At 36.2% G+C, this 6,533-nt stretch overlaps 1 protein-coding gene across 1 annotated transcript in view; it reads right to left on the reverse strand.

Annotated features, from left to right (window-relative positions):
• Positions 1-4,030, reverse strand: part of LOC115228180 — a 14,829-nt gene extending 10,799 nt beyond the window's left edge. The window contains exon 1 of the mRNA XM_029798823.2: positions 3,894-4,030. The gene's annotated coding sequence lies outside the window, so the exon portion shown is untranslated. The remainder of the gene's footprint in view (positions 1-3,893) is intronic.
• Between the last annotated feature and the right edge of the window lie 2,503 nt (positions 4,031-6,533).

Genomic DNA, 6,533 nt, shown 5'->3' on the forward strand with positions numbered 1-6,533 from the left:
GCTTACTTTATACGTAAACTACATTACATCCTGCTGCCTATTTAACCAGTTACATCGCGCTCTGGCTGCTACTTTCATAAGGTCTCACACCATCTATTTTAAATGGTTGCATGGTACCATTTCTGTGATATGCCTTAAGTTGTGACCACTGCCGCTTCATGCTATTTGCACTACAGAGATTAAAGACTGATACTACTCATACCTATTTGTACTGCACCATTTGTAAAGTACTACTGCAAATAAAGCGATGCTCATAGCAACTAGTCTCATCTTTGAAGAGTACTTCATCAATAATTCCTTTCATCATCATCATCTATCTGGTCACGTTTTGAAGGCTAAATATTCAAAGAGAAAATCTAATCTAATGATACTGTGCATAACCAAATTTACACAATGGACATACTGTTTATAAGTACTCATAAGTATAGCTCATTGGTTAGAGCGTCGGACAAGGCGGCGAGCTGGCAGAAACGTTAGCACGCCGGGCGAAATGCGTAGCCGTATTTCGTCTGTCGTTACGCTGTGAGTTCAAATTCCGCCGAGGTCGACTTTGCCTTTTATCCTTTCGGGGTCGATAAATTAAGTACCAGTTACGCACTAGGGTCGATGGAATCGACTTAATACCTATGTCTGTCCTTGTTTGTTCCATCTATGTTTAGCCCCTTGTGGGTAATAAAGAAATAGGTTAGAGCGTCGGACTCACAATCCTGAGATAGTGAGTTCAATTCCCTGACCGGGCTATGTGTTGTGTTCTTGAGCAAGACACTTTATTTCACGCTGCTCCAGCTCACTCAGTTTGTCTAACAGAATGTGATATTTTCATATAACACGCCATGTATTCTCGGAGCAACGCAGAATTAAGATTTCTTTTGCCCTACGACTAACGCAAAGGAAGCGAATTCGAACTCGTCACTTATATAGCTAGATATTTTTTCAACATGTGATCTCTTGAGCACCACCAGCAAAAATATTTTTTTCCTCTGTCTTCCCTTCTTGGGATCTTTCCTTCTCCTTGTTTCCGACGAAGAGCTCCGCTCGAAACGTTAAACCCTCTTTCCCTTCTTTCCTGAGCGTCCAATAATACTTTAATTGTTCCACGTCCTCGCGTTGTTTGTTTTTTTTTCTGTGTTTTCTTGTTTGGATTAACTAGATATTCCAATATCTCGATGGCCTCATCAACTCTACCCTGCAATACTAACGCCAGGGCTGACAGGAAGACAGGCAAATAAGCGGATAGGGTAAACAGTAACGACGAATATATAATTCTAAACGACCATTTAAAACGACTGAAATCGGAAATGATAACAATAATGGTAACGGATAATAAAATATGAATGCTTGGAGGGGAGAAATAAATTATGTGGTGTAAAGTGAAATGTCGATTTTATTGGCCAACATGTATCTCCACCGAGACATTGAAAGCAATAAATAATTATGTTTACTTTTATATTATTGTTGTTGTTGTTGTTATTACTATTATTATTATCATTATTATTATTATTAATATTATTAATATTAATATTTAATGGTAATACATATATTAATATAATAATAATTATTACTGTATTTATTAATATAACATGAGGATGATGATAATGATGATGATGATCATCAACACTTTCAACTTCATCACTCTCATCGTCGTCTTTATCATCATCATCATCGTCATCATCATCATCATCATCAACAACAACAACAACAACAACAACATCACCTCCATTTCCCTGGTTCTTATAATCAAAAATATTATTAGCGCTGATATCTGTCGACTGCTGGTTTTAGAAAAAGAAGCGACAATGAAAAGAATAATTAAAATGGAATTATTAAAAACACATAAATTGATATTTAAAATATTTTCGTGTTGCGAATGTTTCCTGAAACGGTAAATGAAATTAAATGTTTATTACTATGACAATAAAAACGATATATAACCAGATATCAATGGTATGTAGAAGTCAATGGTGTATGGTGGTCTTGAGTATATAACAACCACTGGTGTTTTATAATAAATAGCGTTTAGTAGCCTAAGGTATGCAACCACTCGATGGTATACAGGAATAAACATATTCTTTGCCATAACGGACTTAGTTTTGAAGAAATAGGTGATTCCGTTAAAGTCTAATGTATCCACTCCTGAACCGTCATTAGGAAGACCAGTTTTCCTTGCATTTTGATGCCTTAGAAATTAGGAGTTTTCTTAGGTATATTTAAGCTGTTATTCCAGAATATCTTCATTCTTCGTCAGTAGCTCAGTCTAATCAATGATCTGCTACTTCGATACAAAAATAACAATATAAATGCTAATAATTTTACAATACATATGCTGTTAACATCGTGTTCAAAACCATGCTATTTGAAGATGGCGAGCCGGCAGAATCGTTACCGCATCGGGAAACATTCTTGGCGACATTTTAGTCAAATTCTGCTGAGGTCTACAATGCCTTTAATCCTCTCGGAATCGATAAAATAAGTGCCAGTTGAGCTCTGTGGTAGATGTAATCAACATTCAGTCTCCTGCGAAACCGTTGGCCTTGTGCCAAAATTTAAAACCAATATTTCACATGCTGTTAAAACAATCATGATGGTTATTTCAATTCAACACTTTAGACTAAAAGCATTAAAAGATGATTATACCTGCTTGGTTACCTTCTTGATCTGAGAACAGGTAATTTTATGGAGCCTAGATAAAAGAGCTTCTAAAAGACCCATTTTCATAGAATCAAGGATACCACTACGTCCTGTACGTGGTCTTCATTTGTTTTAGGCTCTCCAAACTTTCTTACCAGTCATAAGACAGACAAGTACTCTAAATTACTAGAAAATATGCTCTCAAATTCTAATAAGTTTGACTTTAGCCTGAGCCTCAAGGTTCATGACTGCTACAAATATTTAGACTGCCTTCTAGGTACTTTCATCAATGATGAACAGTAAAGATTTCATCAAGATACAAAAGCAATGGACGAGAGACACCAGAGAAAATATGATATATACAGCATGGCAAATTACTGCAACGAGATTATTGAGGTAACTCTCTCCCTAGAAAGACTTTAAGTGAAGATTTTAGTGATTCAAATAATTTTCTGTTTTATGTTTTCGGTCATATGTTTTATGCTATTTGTTTTTCTTTTTAGTTATTATTACCGTAGATTCTTATGCAGTACACTGTAAGCTTTTGTGATGATAAAAATATGTTGATATTTTAAGAACATCAAATTTTGGCACAAGGCCAGCAATTTCAGAGAAGGGGTAAGACGATTATTTGAATCTCAGTACTCAACAGGTACATATTTTATCGATCCTGAAAGTATGAATGGCAAAGTCGTCCGCGACGGAATTTGAACCAGAACATTAAGATGAGTGAAATGCCGCTAAGCATTTTGCCTGATGTGCTAACGATTCTGCCAGCTCTCCACCTTAAGTACGTCTAATAAATAAATTCTGTTATATTTGTACCGAAATAGCAACTCGTTCATTAATCAATTAGAGACCTTAAGGCAAACTGATTGTGTATTTAGAGCCTGTTCCCAATGTTTCGTTGATGGGATCGACTGGAACTCTTGTGGTCGCAACCGACGTGATGCCACTAACATACAACATATTTCCTGGCGTTCACGTATCATATATGATAAACATTTTCAGTTTTTCAAACCAGCAGAGTAACACACAGATTACTCAGAATTTATGAAACAAGGGCAAATTTACAGTTTAAAAACAAACAGACGTTTAGGGCACATTTATGAAAATACTTTGGACAAGTTAAATAAATATTATAAACAATAAACGGTTAAATAAATACACAAGAAATAGCGTAACATTAAAGGGAATGTTATTTTGTAATTAATACGATTTTGAATATAATTTCCAACCAATGGTTTTCAATTTGAGTTCCTCACCTGCAAATTGGCATCTCGTTCCGACAAAAGTATCGCTGCAAGCACAATGGTAGCCATTTACTCTGTCATGGCAGACGGCTCCGTTCAAACATGGATGCGAAGCACAATCGTTAATATTACGATCACAGCGATGTCCTGGAATTAGAAATAAAATATATTTAATGTATGTTAAAGTGTGTGTGTGAGTGTGTGTGAAAGTGTGTGTGTGTGTGTGTGTATCTATGTTCAGTTGTCTGTATGCGTGTGTGTATGTGTAATCGTAGGATATGAATGTAGGTGTAATACAATATACATGTTGTAAACATCGTGCTCAAAACCTTGCTTATTTTTGTGCAAAATACAAAGCATTTAATAAAAACTGCTTGAGGACATAATGTGTGTGTGTTTGTGTGTGTTTGTGTGTGTATGTATAAATATCGTTATGTATATGTATATAGCTAGAATGAGAGAGAGAGAGAGAGAGAGAGAGAGATACACAGAGACAGACAGATACAGATAGACAGACAAACAGACTGAGAATTGATAGATAGATAGATAGATAGATAGATAGATAGATAGATAGATAGATAGATAGATAGATAGATAGATAGATAGATAGATATACGTTCTTCTACTTGCCTAGCCAGGTCATGCTCGTACGCGAGTGTCACCTTGTAGTTTGTACATCGATTATTTTTTTTAATTGCTTCAAGTGCCTTGATAGTCGCGTGCAAAGACATACGTACATATATACATATGTACATACATACATACGGGCCCGTAAATTTACCAGATGATTTCAAAGGTTCATAGCATTCGAAGATTTTTCTAGACAATGATAACAATGTAACTAAATATGCGTTGTCATTATTTCTGTTATCTATTTAAGTACAGTTTCAATAGGCCGAACTAACCGAGCCGATCCGAGTCATTAAGGAGTCGAATAAAGGGGGGGGTTGTGACTACTTGTACCAGCTGTCTTTGAACCGAATCTAAATACCCGCGACTCCAAATTTTCAGTCACGGTACCAGTCCTACTCAAACAATGTTCTCTTCGTACTGTCTACATTTTTGGAAGAAATTAACCATGGTGTGGCTTGAAGAAGGATGGGCTCCTAAGATCAAATTGGCGAAATCACACTGTCGTGACGGAACAACTACACCCATATAAAGAGTTGGAGTAAGAGGACTAGGCTTATTTTCAAAAATCTCTTTTCAGAGAACCTCAACAAGTCCGCAGTGAAGGAGTATACGTTGATTGTTGAAGAATAAAAAGAGGCAACAATACCTCAGAAGAGTCATGCATAGCAAGAACAATATGTAAGATATCACAACATTTTTGGTAGCAACTGAATGGATAGAATATAGATCAGAACGACCCATAAGACTCATCGTGAGATGGAGAGTACTGTCAGAATACTCCCAAAGTAACGCATCAGAAAAACATGATAACCAGATGTAGTTAATTTCAATGACAGGCAAATTTGAAGGCCGAGGTGAAATCTCAAGATAAAAACAGCTTTCAGCGATGTTCTCCGGAGCTGGCAATGTTACGGAGGCGGGGAGTAAGTGGCCGGCGAACTGGCAGAAACGTTAGCACGCCGGATGAAATGCTTAGCGGTATTTCGTCTGTCGTTACGTTGTGAGTTCAAATTCCGCCGAGGTTGACTTTGCCTTCCATCCTCTCGGGGTCGATAAATTAAGTACCAGTTCCGCACTGGGGTCGATGTAATCGACTTAATACCTATGTCTGTCCTTGTTTGTCCCCTCTATGTTTAGCCCCTTGTGGGTAATAAAGAAATAGGTATATGTATCAATGGGAAAAAGGAGAAACATTGGATATGAAGGAGGGACGGAAATAGTTGATTAAGACCGTTTCTATTTCAAGTCTAATCATGTTATTCAAGCATTGTTGTTCATTTAAATATCATTGCGCGGATGAGAATAAGAAAGAAGAAAGTCTGCGATAAAAAATGGAGAGAGAGAGAAACATAGAAAGAGAGAGAAAGAGAGAGCGATGCCATTTGGAGTTAAAATAATTATTCAATTTCTTAAATGACACAACGTTATTAACTAAGTCAGTGAAACTCTCTTCTATACTTCCCCACCATTGTATCGGATATTCTAGACGTTATATATCACAACGTCATTTATCAAAACACCATGTTCATTAATGTTATATAAAATGACGCCTAGCTTGTCGCGTGCAAGCTGTTGATCAATATGTATGCTAATGTTTCGTAGATTATTTTGCATAACAGAGCCTCGTATGACTAATTACAACGCAACTTCATTATGATATTGCAACTAGCTGCGTAACGGTGTTAGACGTGTGTTCATTCCTTTATTAGGGTTCCAAGTTGTTTTGTGAAGGGCCTAGAAGCTCAGCACCCGGGTAGTATATAGTCTATTCGTCCTTAAATTTGTCTATGAATTGTATTAAGTAAAATATGATCCACCAATTCTGAATTTAAAACAGTAACGTAGCAGATCCTCATACATTTATATTTATGCAGTGTACCCACTTGATCTTAAACTTGATAGTTCTATTAAACTTCTCGCATATGGTAAAGGCCTTGGTGCTATCATAGTTATATATATATATATATATATATATATATATATATATATATATATATATATATATATATATTAGATAGA

Source organism: Octopus sinensis, unplaced genomic scaffold (assembly GCF_006345805.1).
Source record: "Octopus sinensis unplaced genomic scaffold, ASM634580v1 Contig09762, whole genome shotgun sequence".
In the NCBI taxonomy this organism is placed as follows: Eukaryota; Metazoa; Mollusca; class Cephalopoda; order Octopoda; family Octopodidae; genus Octopus; species Octopus sinensis.